The sequence below is a fragment of the Falco naumanni genome, chromosome 8 (genome assembly GCF_017639655.2).
Source record: "Falco naumanni isolate bFalNau1 chromosome 8, bFalNau1.pat, whole genome shotgun sequence".
Lineage (NCBI taxonomy): Eukaryota > Metazoa > Chordata > Aves > Falconiformes > Falconidae > Falco > Falco naumanni.
In genome coordinates this window covers 19,066,150-19,080,822 of record NC_054061.1, presented here as the reverse complement: position 1 = coordinate 19,080,822, position 14,673 = coordinate 19,066,150, and the positions used below count along the sequence as shown (strand labels likewise).

The 14,673-nt window shown below is 50.6% G+C and overlaps 1 protein-coding gene across 4 annotated transcripts in view; it reads left to right on the top strand.

Moving 5' to 3' along the window:
• The window catches only part of FBXW11 (F-box and WD repeat domain containing 11), a 74,600-nt gene extending 70,242 nt beyond the window's left edge, over positions 1 to 4,358 (top strand). For all 4 annotated transcript variants that reach the window (XM_040603044.1, XM_040603042.1, XM_040603043.1 and 1 more), the window contains one exon: positions 1,861 to 4,358. The gene's annotated coding sequence lies outside the window, so the exon portion shown is untranslated. The remainder of the gene's footprint in view (positions 1 to 1,860) is intronic.
• The last annotated feature ends 10,315 nt before the right edge of the window (positions 4,359 to 14,673 follow it).

Sequence of the window (14,673 nt, the reverse complement as noted above, 5' to 3'; positions counted from 1 at the left end):
GCTTGCATCCTCGTTGTGGGGGACTTGATGCTGTCACTGATGGTAACGTCCCTGGGGATTTCCTGCTCCTTTTAAGACGGAGAACACTGCCGTTGGCTTCTGTGCCACCTGGGTCCATGCCTAAATGAACTTTAGCTGTGGGAACTCCAAGGCTTATTGAAGTTGAATGGTTTTCCATCTCTATGGAAAACATTTTTTTCCTCCTTTCAGAGTAATTCTTTTTTTTTTCTTTCCTTGCCTTCTCAAACAGATAGAACAGGCTCTGTGCGAAAACAACAGTAGTTTTAGGAACAGTCTCCATCTACCTTCCAGTCCATGTACCAGTGCTTTCTTCTGTTAACTTATAATTTGAGATTGACATTCTTTTTTTGGTTTTGTGGGGTTTTTTAAATACAGAAATATATTTGGCAGGCTTCTTTTATTAGTTTTGATTCATGGAAAAGCTATACATAGTGTGTCTTAAGCGCAAAAGAAATTAGGAGTTGAATGAAATTTGTATCGGTTCGCTTGAGCAGCAGTGTGCTGGTGTCACTTTTTTTTTGCTTGCCACATGTGGCCCACAAGACCCACTGTCACTGAGATTTGTCAGTGAAATATGAAATGCCTTTGGCAGTGTTCTTGCGTTCAGATTCTGCACACTTGGACAGTTTTGCACAGCTTATGACTGACTTGTCCCGTGACGCACAACGGAAACCATGCAGATCTCCACATCCTGGGAGCTGTCGGGGTTGGTAATGACAGTCCCTTAATAATTGTTTCCTACGTAGGGGAGATGCTGCGATGTCACTTTTTGACAGGCTTGTCTGACTTCAGAGTCCCAAAACCATACTTCTACATGAAATTATGGTCAGACAGCTAATATTTCATTATGACATTTAATGAAACAGTTTTATATGCTTTCAAATGTTATAGTTTTCTGAATTTTGAAGCAGCCCTGTACACTTTTTTTTTTACAAGGCTTGCAATGTTATGCCTCTTCAAAGCGGATCATTTTTGACAGTCCTGGCAGTTGACTGCGAGAGTTTTATTGCTTTCTGTTGAATTCCTGTTGTTTATTGTAACATGATAAAAATTGTTACCATATGATGGTCTAATATTCTTATATTAAGCACTAGGCCTTGGGCTGGGGGAAGGGAAGTCAAGGGGAAGTACCTGAAGGTGTTTTAACCTTTCATGGGAATTTCGTATCAGAAGAGGGTGGCTCTCCGTAGTCCACAATAATGGCTTGGGGAAGTGGCAGGTAAAATCAAAGTTCAAATTCAATTAACACTAAGAGCTTGCGCTGTCTCCAGGCTAATAATGGAGTCGTGTGGCTGGAAAAAGTAACCAGAAGACAAAACCGCTTGAGTTCTTTGTCTGCCTTGTTAAAGCCCCTGTATTAAAGCACCTGAACTCGCATCTTGTGCAAAACTTGCTCCTCTGAAGGGTGGAGAAGAAAGGAGAATTTTCTCGCAGTTGTAGGCAGGTCACTGTTGCAGGAAAGAGCGTTCAGTGTGTAGCGAGACGCTGGTGGTTCACCCGCTGGTCCCCAGGAGGGCTGTTGATTCTTACCGAGTGTGAGAAAACAGCCGCCCCCAAGGACTAGCACCGCTGAGAATCTGAACTCCGAGCATATTCTACAGCGAAGACAGTGTCCTGTGGAGGTGCATCTCCTCAAAAGAAGGGCTGCTAGCACTGAGGGAAGTAAGTGAGGGCGAGCACCCCCGTGAACGTGTTGCGTAAGCAGTGCGCTCCTCGCGGGTGTTTTGTCCTTTTAGTGTCAGCCTGGAGTGCACAAGGTGGTGTGAGCCTAACCTCCTCCAGATGTTGCTTTTTGATTTGTATCTTCCGACAGTTCAGCTTGTCTTTTGTCTTTTTCAGGGTTTCACAGTCTTGAACTACTGGATTTTTGGCTACTACATGCCTGAAGATGTTGATTGACAGCTAAAGTCAGAATGGGTTCTAGATGCTGTGTAGATGCAAAGCAGCACAATTCTATATCTAAATTTCTTAATCTTTCCTGCTCTCAGTGGTCGTCTTTGAATTTGCTACAAATTCACTGACTTCGAGTAGATGAATTTCAGAAGCCCATCCTTCCCTGCAATGAGAAATCCAAAGCTTCACATGTAAATTGTCCGTAGAAACTGAACTCTGATGGCTTGTTTTTCAGAAATAAATCAGAAGTCAAGAGAGGACTTGGCCTAATTTATATTGCTTTGCACTTTTGTCTGACTTTAAAGAAAAAACCTTCTCCAATGAAATTTGGGTGCCAAACACATACCCAGAATGTACAGAGCTTTGCTTTCAAAGTCACCATTGTCCTTTAGACTTCATGACAGATTCAGAGCCTGTTTTGTTTGATAGGAGTGTACGTTGGACTCTTAGAAATATTTCTGAATTGCTCAGTAATATTTTTGGATTACAGTTTACTTGTTTCTGCACCAATAATTTCTTTTAAATTAAAGATTACCTGTAATTCAGGCTAGGTTATCTAAACTAGTTGTCTAGCACTGTCTTTTCCTTTTAACTGTGCTCTGTACTACAGCCGTCCCACGCTTCCTAATGTTTGGTATAGTAAAACCTTTCCATGTGTGCTTGCCTCATTTCAAATACTGTATAAGCATGTAGATATAATGTACATAACAGTGTAACCTCCGGGTGCTAGGAGTCAGGATTTCCTGACACTACACACTAATACAAAATGTGGTAGCACTTGGCAGCAGGATGTTCTAACTACTGGCACTGTAGGGGTTAATATGAGTTACCTAGACATTTTCTCTGCAAAAGGAGGTTTTCAGTATTCATTAGGATTTTTTTTTTTAATGGGAACTACGTATTTTAAAATGTAATTTCTAAACTTTTTAAAAATTAAAAAAAATGTTTAATTTATGTTCTGTATCTTATATTTTTGTGCCGCAGTATTTACAGGTGTCTTTCTTTGAACACCAGTAGGTCCTCACAGACGCCTGCTGATGTCCTTCTTTAGCATTAGTTTGGCTGCTCAGTGGAGAAGATGCCATGGGCCAAAGTTAAATTTATTTATGTTTGATTTGTAACACTTCCTTATGGTGGAGTAGAGGTCCCTTCAAGTCAATGCTCTGGTTACGACGCTGATTACCATGCTAATTACCGTGCTAGTTTCCTTTCCTGTATCGATCACCTGTGACCATGTTGCGATGTCCTGGTCGCGGTTCCTCTTCGTTAGCATGCTTGTCTTCTTACGTTGTCATAGACTCCCCTCTTAATTTATGTGGTCATATAAATGCTACTGCATTTTTCTTATGTCGGAGTAAGACATAGATAAATGCAAACATGAATATTTTATCTGCGTTAGCGGTGTGTGACTACGCCTGTTGGTGGCTTTTCTTTTGTGCTTCAGTCAAGCTCAGCGTGAAATCCACCTGTTTTCCTGGGGAAGATGCGTGTGCCGCCACAGAAATGTGTTGTCATTCCTTCAATCGTTTGTACATTGTATATTTTTTGTCCTCTGGCAGCAGTTTCTTGGGTTTGCATTTTTCCCTTTTACAGTCAGCAAGGTTAGGGGATGTCGGACTGCCGCGGGGTCGCTGCCGGCGGGACAGCCCTGGTCAGATGCATCGTTTCTGTCAAGCGAATTCCGAGAGAGCGTGTGTCAAGGTGTTACCGAGCCGTTACACAAGTGCGACTTAAGGTTTTCTCCTCTTCACCCTTCACACTGGGAGAGGTGTTGGGGTCAGTGTTTAAGTTAACTCCTGTTTACGTATTAACTACAACGATATTTATTTCATCGAGATGACCGAACATGATGAAGTACAGAAGATGAAATACATGCTCCTAAGCGTCCATAAGATCACTTTTTGGTAAGCTTGACAGTAGTTCGTGAAAATGTCTTACTTTACCCTTCTCATCTAATAGCTTTAATATTAAAATGTTTTAAAAGGAAAAAAATCTGTCGCAGCCCTGAAGAAAAAGGTATTTGTTTCTGAAGAAGAGTCCTTTTTTTAAATGCATGTGTAAGATTTAAACTCCTGTTTTTCCTTGGGAGATAATGGTATTTGAACATGCAGTCTAAACTTCTTTGTGCTTTGTGTAACATAGCAGTGGACTTTTGTGATTGGCACCCAAGGAACTTGACTCCTGGGATTAATGGTAGTGATCCTGGCTGCACTCTGGACTTTGTTTTGCTAACCATAACTGAGCAACTGTACATTACTGCTATATTAATGTTTCAAAGCACTGGGATAGTCTAATTCTAACTTGTAATTATGTTTGCCAATTATCTGTTTGGAAAGTTGGTGTATGAACAGCTTCTTGAAACTGTTAAATTGTACAGATATCGTTCATGATCTAAAGCTTTGTACTGTGGAATGTGCTTAATAAAAAAAAAAGTTTGAACTTAATTTGTCAAATAAATAGATAAGTAATGTCATCTAACCAGGCGTTGGTATTACGCATTAGTTAAGGCAAGCTCAGCCGCAGCCATGCTGATGTGGAGCGGGTGTCGGTAAGTGTTCGTTACCCTGCGGGCCGTGTTGGCTGCCGGCGGCTACTGGGTGCCTTTCCCCAGCTGCTTTTCAGCACCCAGCGTACGGCATGTGGCTACCGGGCCAGAGCCCTCCGAGCCCAAAAGGCATCTGCAGTGGCGCAGCTCCCCGCCTTGGCGGGGCCGGTGGTTCCCGGTGCTGCTTTGCCCATCTCCGCACTGCAGCGCGTGCGTCGGCAGGACGGGAGAAATGGGGCTCACCCGTCTTGGAGGCACTTGGCTGCAGCACTTCCATGCCACGGGTCAGCAGAAACGTCACAAGAATAGTGTTTTTCTTACTTTGTCAAGAACGCAGATAGAATTTTTAAAATACTACCTGTTTCCCTGGTTGCGAAAGCAGCCTGTGCTCATGCCCAGAGCCCCGCGCAGGGAAGGGGCTGTGCCATGCTAGCTCTGCCTCAGGAAAGGCTTTTTCTTGGGTTTTCTTTTGCTAATGTGCAGTGGCTAGTGAGAACGAATGATGGAAAGTTCTTGTCTTTGCCTCTAACCCCTGGTCTTCTGTCTAGTTTTATTTGTAAGTTCAGTTCATTTTTAAACAATTTGAGAAGCTGCTGTGCTGGGGGGTTCACGAGTTGCTCCTGTTTGTTTCTGAAAGTTCAGACCAGCCGTGCCTGATGGTGCAGACTCTCTGCTGCTGCTCATGCCGTCGGCGCAGGGGGACCGGCCAGGGTCCTGCGGGCTTCTCGGGGTCAGGTACAAGCGCGGCAGGGGGTGAAAATGCCTTGTTACATCACGTGCTTTGGCCTCTCAGTGGTGGAGCCGGCTTTGTGTGCCCACCGTGGGGCTCTCCAACAACCTTCTCTGGAAGCGTTATTTTTTTCGTGAGGTCTATGTTGGGAGCACTAACCTGAAATGTTTGTAAAGGTGCTATGGACCCTGTGCTGAGGATATGAACAAAGTTCTGGCCGAGTATTAGCAAATTCGGTCTTCAAAATGTCTAGTGTAGGTTCCTTTTCATTCTCCGTGGCCCGCTCTGACACTGGATAATAATTTTCAAAGCAACGCTGCTGCTGCTCAGATGGAGCTGCACTTCAGTGAGAGGAAAGCAAGTAAAATCTGTCATTTGTGCTGGAAGTGCACTGTGAGAAGTGAAGCCTCGCTGAACTGCTCAAAGGGGATGTGAATGTCTTGCTGAACAACATTATCCAAATAAGCCATGACAGCCCTGTGATACATCTGCTAAAATCTGCGGTATAAACTTTGAGGTCAGACTTTAAAATTCCATCTCACCTGGGTGGTCTTTGGGTTTTGTTGTTTTGTTGTTTTTTTTCCTTGCAGTTGTAGCCTATTTAAGAGTCATCTGTTAATTCCTTCCAGAGCACTTCCCTGTGAAGCCGTGGGCTCCTCTGCCGGGGCTCCCACCATTCTGGTGCGCTGGGGCCCCTTTGACTTTCACCGAGGGTTGGGAGCGATCTGCGGTGCTGGGTGTGATGCGAGTGATGCTTGACAGGCCGAGCGAGCGGGCAGGGACGTCCGCTCTGGGGTCTGGCCCTGGTTATGGAGAGGCCATGGAGCGTTCTCACCTGGCGCGGTGTGAGGTGGGCCCTGGCCACTGACCATGTGGTGGTGGCGTGGTTGAACCCCAGGCAGCAGCTAAGCCCCACACAGCCGCTCGCTCGCTCCCCCCACAGCAGGACGGGAGAGAGAATCAGAATAGTAAAAGTGAGAAAACGTGTGGGTTGAGATAAAGACAGCTTAATAGATAAGGCAAAAGCTGTGCGCACAAGCAAAGTTTGTTTATGTTTGTTCATTTAAAAAAAAAATGAAAAATAAGGAGTTTGCCTGCTGAGGGGGAGCCATGAGCAGGTGCTCAGCCATCCCCAGGCCAGCAGGGCTCCATCACATGTAGGTCACTTGGGAAGACAAATGCCATCATTCCATTTCCCCCCCGTTCCTCCTCCTTCCCCCAGCTTTATGTGCTGACCATGATGCCATACGGTGCGGAATAGCCCTTGGGTCAGCTGGGGTCAGCTGTCCCGGCTGTGCCCCCTCCCAGCTCCTGGTGCCCCCCCCCACTCGCTGCTGGGGTGGCTGTGGGGAGCAGAAGCAGCTTTGGCTCTGTGTGAGCGCTGCTCAGCGCTAAGGAAGACACCCCTGTGCTAACAGCGCTGTTCCCAGCACAGATCCCAAACAGCCCCGTACTGGTGCTGGGAAGGAGACGCACTGGGCTCCAGCCAGCGCGGGCTGGGGTGGCCCCAGTTGCATCACGGGGGTCTCTGCCTTGGGCTGGTACCTGGCGCTCCTGGGGAGCGGGGCTGACCGCGGTGGCCAGCAGCTGGGAAGGGTTTGCGTTTGGAGCTGAGGCGAAGGGCACCGAGGGGTTCGTGCCCCCGCGCTGGGGGTGACGCTGTTCTCTGCCAGCTGCGTCCCTGTCCTGCTTGTGTGGCCATTCGCCCTCTGCGCGGCAGTGGGTTTGCCTGTGTGGGCACAGCCATGGGCACCCTTTGTCGAGAGGATCAGAGGGGAAAAGCGCTCAGCGGAGAACTCCGTGTTATTTTTGTGAGATTCCTTTTAAAACTCTCATCCAAAGAGATGTTGAAGTGGGCCGGGCTGTTGTCCCCGAGCTGTGACTGAGCAGGCAGGTCTGGTGTTGGTGGCTCCCGGGCTCTGCTTTTCCCACGGGAGAGCAGTTCTCTGCCTCCTCTGTTGCCCCAGGGGGGCAGCTGCCGCCCAGCACTGCTGGGGCTGGTGCCATCACCGTGGGTGCCGGCGCGGGGTCCCTCCTGGCTTGCCCTGTGCCAGCACTGCCATGTCACCTCCTCTCGAGTCCAGCCCCACTCAGCCTGGGTGGCTGTCGAGGTCAGAGCTGTGTTGATGAGCTTAATTGGGTAGAAATGTACTTCAGTCTAATTAATCGATGGGAAGTATAACTGAAGGAGGCGGCAGGAGGGCGAGCAGCAGGTGGGTGCCCGTGGCAGAGTTGGGGTGTTTAGGCTGGACGCGCCACCCGGCCTGTCTGGGGCTTCTCAGCAGTGCAGGACTGGGCGCTGCAGGGCTGAGCTTTTGCTGGACTTGCTGCCCCCCTCCTCTGTTGCAGCACGATTTTTATCCCCAGATGACTGTTCTTCATTTGCCTCTGCTCCTCGCCGCTTCCAGAAGCTTTTTTTTTTTTTCTCTCCTGAGCAGCTGTGAGATGGAGAAGACCCGAGTGGGAAGTGACAGCCGGACTGTCGGGGTCGTGGGAAGGAGGTTGATGGGGGCCCGGTGGGAAAACTTGCAAAGCCAGGATGGCTGGCAGAGACCAGCGTGTGCAGGGAGCGCGTGGATGCGGAGGAACAGCTCGCCTTCCGTCCTCGGTGAGTCCGGCTGTGTTTCCGTGGAGGCTGTGCCAGGTCTGCGGTGCGGCCGGGGGGTTCAGGTGTTTGTTCTTGCCTGGCTCAGCTGTGGGGGCTGCCCAGCACAGTCCTGCAGCTAGGCAGACACCAAACTTCTTTACTGGGTCGGAACTGGGAGCTTTAAATCTGGTCTGAAGGTAACAAGGCTGTCCACTGAGCGTGAGTGCGTGCCCCCCCCCCCCGCCCACCCCCGAAGCAGCTGGGGGCTGTGGGGAGGCCGGGCTACAGGGCACTGTGGGGGGATGCTCTTGCTCTGCTGCAGCTCTGCACCTCCAAACCCTGCTGAGGGCCACCCGTGTCAGAGGCTGTGCGCTGTTGGATGCTCCAGCCTTAATTACAGAGATAAGAAAATGTCAGGTGATAGATTAAAAGATAGCAGCAAAGCAGGTATGTAACGGGATGCAGCACTGAAACCCCAGCAAGCGGCACAGAGCAGTTTTGGGGAGCAGCGAGGGGATGTGATGGGTGTCCTCCAAAAGCCATGGCTCAACACGGCGCAGCTCCTAGAAGGGATCTCAGATCTGTTGTATTCGAAACTGTTCTGGGTGTCAGGTGGAAACAATCACGGAGGTGCTCGGAGCAAGGGTGGCTCAAGGCCAGCAGTGTGCTGGTGAAGGGGAAGGAGGTGGCAGCATGTGTCCCCTCCCAGCCGTGCCCACAGTCCAGAGCTGCTGGCAGCAAAATGTTGTTTTACCCTCAACTCCTTCCTGACTGAGGCAGCAGGTGGCTGTAGGGCCTCAACAGGCCCCGGGATGGCAACAGGAAGGCTGCTGTGGCGGGCCTGCACGCTCGTGACGTGCTCTGAGGGCTTAGGAGGCTGTAGGGGACCAGGACCCGTGCCTGGCCGCTCTGCTCCAGCGAAGGCTTTGGTGTCCCTGTGCTTTGATCTGGTTTCCAAGTGTGGGTGCTTCCTGCCAGCTGCATGGGGCTGTTAATCGTGTCAGGAAATGTCTTATCCTGGCCCCTTTCCCCATTTCCATCGCAGGAGCTTTCCTGCCTCTTCTCCAAGGGATGTCCCTTTTGTCTCCGTGGGTCAGGGTTTCCCTCTGTCTTTTTGAGCTCCTTCACCCCCGAAACCCACCCTGCCTGTGCCCCCGGCACGCCCTCACCCCCAGCACAGTGCTACCTCCTGCCCCAGTGCCCTCTCGCACCTTTAGGCGCCAAACTTAGGGGGCCAAGTTCTGCCCCACTGTGCTGGGGATGGCAGCACGGCTGTGCATCCCTGGTGGCCACAGCTCAGAGGTTGTGGGTCCCTGCGCTTGGTGCCCACCTGGGCCCCAGGGGTGGGTGCTGCCAGCCCTGCCCGTGCCCCTGCCTGCGGGAGGCAGCCACTGCCCTCCCCTCCAAGAGCTGCTCAGCTGCACTGCGGAGCCGCTGCTTGCACAAGCCAAAAGTCTCCGGGAGGATCGGAAACAGCAACTTTCCCTTCTGGAGAAGCATGAGGGGTGTATATTTTTGGAGGTTTATTCTTGGTACTTGCTGGAAAGGCTCCACGAACAGCAGCTGCCATGTGTGCCAACAAGAGGAGAAGATGGATGGGGGCGAGTGCCCACTCCGGGGAGACGTTTTCCCTCTGGAGGAGGAGAACAAGCTGTAAAACGTTCCCGCTGCCTGTTTATGGATCCCCTGCGCAGGCGGTTGTTGCTTGGCTCCGGCACGCTCGTGCGAGATGTGTCAGCGCGGGAACGGCTTCCCTCGCACCCAGCAGCGTGAGCGGGGCAGCTGGGCTGCCGTGTGCCAGAGACGGCCCCAGCCCCGGCGAGTGGGGTGGCGGGGCAGCCCCTGGCTGGGTGGCCCCATTTTTTAGCTGCAGACAGGTCTTGGGCTGAAGTAGAAACAGCTTTCCTCAACTGAATGATTTAAAGAATTGCAGTTTCATCTTTTCCTTGGCACAGGCCAGTGCAAATAGAGAGATGCGTTTGTATCTCTTGACTGTTTTTTTTCCACAGTCAAAAATTTTGTATTTTCTTTTCTTCCGTTTTTCCTTTGAAGCAGCCCTTTGAAGGTTTTATTTTTAATTTCCGAACACATCATGCTCAGAAGCAAAGCTTGCTTTTTTTCTGTAATTCTTCCACCAAGGCGAGCTGTCGATTCCATGTTGGAGGAGCAGGGGAGCGGGGGACCAGGCACTTTGACTTTGTCAGATGAGTGTCTTGGCCGGGCGGGCAATGGGCAAAGTGGTGCCGGGCCCTTTGGCCGGAGCAGATCACGGGGTGCCTGTGGAACCCGGAGCAAAGGCTGCTCCTGAGCTGGCGCATCCCTCCAGCAGAGCCTGTGCTGAAAGGAAAGCTGCCTCTTCCACAGCCAGATCTCTTCCTTGAAGAGAAGAGACGAAGGTAAACCGAGGCACCAGGCCCCTGCACCCAACACCAGCAGCGCTCTGGGGCGTGCGGAGCAGGGGAGGGCTGGGTTCCTCCCCGCTGCTGGCATTCGCGGCTCCGGCTGCGCAGCCACCGTCTGCCCAGTGTCACGTACAACAGCCTCTGGCCACCCACGGGTACTGAGACACGTCCTCACCCCATCTGGGGCACCCTGATGGCTTGCTTGGAATAAACAGCTGTGAACAAAAGAGGTGCGTTGTGCCCAGCCATGGTGTGGCTTTTTGGGTTCTGTCTCCCATTGCCATCAGATTTACTTTCTCTATGTTCCGTTAAGTGATTCTTTCAGCTTGAATCTTTGCGTTTCTTGTTACAAACATCAGCTTCTCTAGAGCATCTCTGGGAAGCAGGTGTTGAGCTGTGGGATGCGCAGCACTCAGCCTTGGATTTTTCCCAGGCAGTGGCTGGTCCTGGGTGTGGCGGAGCCTCCTCAGACTCAAGGTTTTGGGATGCTCTGAGCAGCAGCTCTTTTAAACAGTAGCAGGAGCTTTGCAGGTCTCAAATGGGCTTGTCTGCCGGCTTCCCCAGCTCTTGGTGGCAAGGTTTGCCTGCGCTAATTTGGGAATCATTGAGCAGCCCATTGTACCAGTTCATTAAATCTTGCAAATGGGAATGTTTTTGAAGGAGGGGTGTGTTCATGATTAAAAAAAAAAAAGGAAAAAAGGCTTGAGTAATCCAGTCTCTTAAGGTTTCATAAGCCATTCAGTCCCTTAGGGTTTCATGAGCATGTGAACTTGTTTATGTTTTGAATGAGCGAGCTGCTATTCACAAGAGGTGGGAAAGAAAGTGCTGTGAACACTCATGCTTTGTTTTTTAATGACAGAACAGTCTGTCTAAGAAGCCCCACGTGGCTGTTAATTGTGTGGTGCAATTTCTTCAGGGAGGGCTGCAGCGAGCAGCCACCAGGCTTGTTCTCCTCTCTGCCTCTCAGCAGGGTCAACCCCTGCAGCGGTTACTCCTCAGCAAGCAGCTGCTGGGGCTTCGACTGGGAGCTCTGAAGGGATTTGTCTCTGGGCTGGTTGTTGCCTTCTCAGGGTAAGGGCTGATGCATGCCATGCCCTGTCACCTGGCACTCAGCCAGAGGAGCTGATCCGTTGGCCTGGGCTCCATCTTACCTGCATCCGTGGGAAGATGCTCTGCCAGTTGCCACCTGACCCCTCCTGTGCTCCCTGTCATGCTCACTGTCCTGCAGGCAAAGTAACAGGGACAAAAGGTCACAAAAGGATTCAAAATAATATCTTCTGTGGGTTTTTTTTTCCCCATTGATTTTTAATAGCTTTACTGAAATGAATCTGTTGCTGAGGAAGTCAAGTGATGGGAAATATGTTTCTCTAATATGGTTGGCAAAATCCTCGTGTATTTTATAAAAAAAAAACAACAAGCAAACAAAAAACAGACAAAAGATGTAGAGAGGTTTCAGAGTTTGAATCTTTCCTTTGGAAGGAGATCCTGGGACTTGTGTCTTTCTGCACCTTTCAGCCTTGTCCTGAGAGAGGCTGTTTCCCATGGGAGCCACCTGCTAAGTGTGGGAAGCAAGTTACGGGACTGAGTTCTCGGCACTTTTCCAAGAGAGTGAGGCCAGATTCATGCCCTCGGCATCTGTGTTTTTACAGCACCAACCACAATATCCCATTGGATCAAGATCAAAGCCTTAGTCCTTCTTTTCAAGGTGGGTAACAGCCTGGGCTATGGATTCCTGGCAGCCAAAAGCTTCCAGCCTGAATTAAACAATGGGCACCGCTGGCAGCGTGGATGGGCACAGCACGTCCCTGCAGGACACGGACCCTCCTCTGTCCTGTGAGCCAGGGAATGCCCAGGAGTGTCGCAGCACTCTCCAAACTAGGCAGCTGCAACAAGGTCTTTTACCATCTCATACCAGCACACTCTCCATACAGCCCCTCTGCTGCCTTCTCCTCACCTCATCCAGGGTGTGTGTTCTCTCTCTGCTTCTTCCTCTCTCACCTTCCCTTCCTCGGCTGCTCTCTCTTCATCGGCTCTCAACCACCTAACTTAACCAGCCACAGCTGCACCTTATCTACATCGGCCAACCCACCACCCCTGAAGCCAACCCACAGTTGTATATTATCATTGCTAATTAACCCAGCTTCATTCCTCTACACAGGAGCACAGGGGCGTCCTGGACACTGTTCCACCCTTCCCGAGTGCCACAGCAAGCCTCGGAACCAACTTCTCCTAAGGAAAGAGCATAGGCATCATACAAACAAAGATTCAGGAAGGATCCGCTTCTCCACCTCACTCCAACAGTGCTTTTCCTAAGAATCCCAGGCCAGACCCAACCTCTGGGAATGCAGCCCTCCCTTGCACGTGCTGCTCCACCGGCAGAGGCGGAGGGAAAAAGCGCCATGAGCCAGACATTAGCCGCATTGCTTAGAGCACCGTTGAAACAGACTGTGGCCATCACTGCCATTTAAAACCCACCCTTGGGGATGCTAAAATTGCATTTTGGTTGCTCTGTCGTGGCTTGATGGGTTTTTCTTGCGATGCAGGCTCAGCCTGCCGAGCCGACAGCCGTGCTCTGTGTCACTGGCAGGTTTTATGGCCACCCTGTGCAGCACCGGGCCCCGCGTTCCTGCTGCTCACCATGCCACTGCTCTGGAGGGGATGCGCTGGAGCATTAGTCGGCTTTTCCAAGCTCCAGCTTTTCCCTGGATACTTTAAAAGCATTTGCGCTATGCTCTGTGGTACTGAAACAGGATGCGAGTCAGTTGTTAATCACTTACACACCAGGAAAAAGTACTGCTATGGGAGGCAGCGTCTTCATGGGAGTGCTGTCTGCCTTCTACAGAAATGCTTTTTGTTTTCCAATATAACCAGAATTCAGGATATTAAGATGGCAAAAATCAGCAGTGATTACCCGAACCTATAGCTAATGTCTTGAAGACCTGATTGGGGCTGAGTCCAGATACTGTAGGAGGATGACGGACTTAGTTAAATCTTGACGGATTTGATCTAGAACTCTCTTGATTTAGTTGTCTGAGCTCACGCAGTTTCCCTCGGTGTTTCCGCTATCAGTAAATAATGTGGTATGTGCCCACTGAAAGCTGTCAGCGCTGGCTGGAATAGGTAATTTTTATCCTTATTTTCCTTTCATTTTAGCATTTAGATTATCTTTAATATTCTAAATAGTAATTTAACAAGCCAAAATTACAACTGATCCAAAGAGAGATTCCACAGAATTTTCAACATAGTTTATGCAGCTCTGCCCAACATAATTGGATGTATCCAATTAGGCATTAGAAATTAACACCTTTTGTCTGTTTGGTAATGACTTAACGCTGCTCCGCTGCCTTGCCTAAGCACCACCAGCGCTGTGGGAACAGTATTTAGTTACGGCTGCATCTGGAAAGGTTTGGAGTTCGACCACCCTCTCTCACCATATCATCTTTCCTACTGTCTGATCGCGCTGTAAACCTGGAGCAGCCCTCCTGGCCAGGTAATCCAGCCGTGTCAGAGGAATGCAGGTTCTTCTTGTCTGTGGGATTTCTGGTATCAGCACCACGAAGCTTCTTGCCAGCAGATGAACCCAATGATCTTGCAGGTCTTTCTTGTCTAAACACGGCGTCCCTGATGAGTTTTACACGTGTCTGCACTCCTCACCGTGCAGCGTGCTTGTCTGCACTGCGGCGGCTCCTCGGAGGTGGTGTGGGGGGAACTGGTTGAGAAAAGACGCTTGGAAAACTCAACGCACGCATCATCGACTCCAAATCCCCCGGGCTGGTTTGGCAAGCGATAGGCAAAGACATCCTGCCGGCTCCTCCCCAGCGCTTGTAGGCATCCGTTTATCTCGGCACATGCTCCTGGCTAGCTCGCAAACCCTTGTCACACTTTACAGCAGATGCCACGAGACTCAGGCTGTGAAAGGAAAAGTCCAAACCACCAGCATTTGGATCGAAACACACACTTTTCCCTCCTGAACAGGATTGTGCTGAGTGAGGAAGAGAGGCGCGGGGAAGTGGCCAAGGTGGTGTTGCCCCAAACCTCTGCTTCCCCTTGGGCGGGAGGGAAAATGGCTTCCTGGGTTTGCACGTGGACCTTCGGGTCTGGGGGCACAGGCACAGATGGGCAGGTCGCTCTTGGTGCACGGTCTGGCCATGATCTGCCCAGGACCCTTTGCACCCCCTAATCCCTGTCCTGCTGCTCCTTGGCTCAGCACCCATCCCTCCTTGCAGCTCCTCTCCGTTTGATCCTGGCCTGCAGACAACGGAGGAGTGCAGGGGGGCACGGGGAGGGGAAGATCAGCACAGCGGCAGGGGGAGGGGCAGCCGTAGGGTCTGCCACAAGTGACGCTGCAGGGGGGAAGTTTGCTTTGCAGAGATGCCTCATCCATCCTGGTGTTCTTAGAGAAACCAGCCTGGATCTTGCTCAGCACCTCCCGGATAAAGGCAGCCATGGTGACCGGCGGGGGGGGAGCCCTTTTCCTTGTAAGCTAAATCTAATC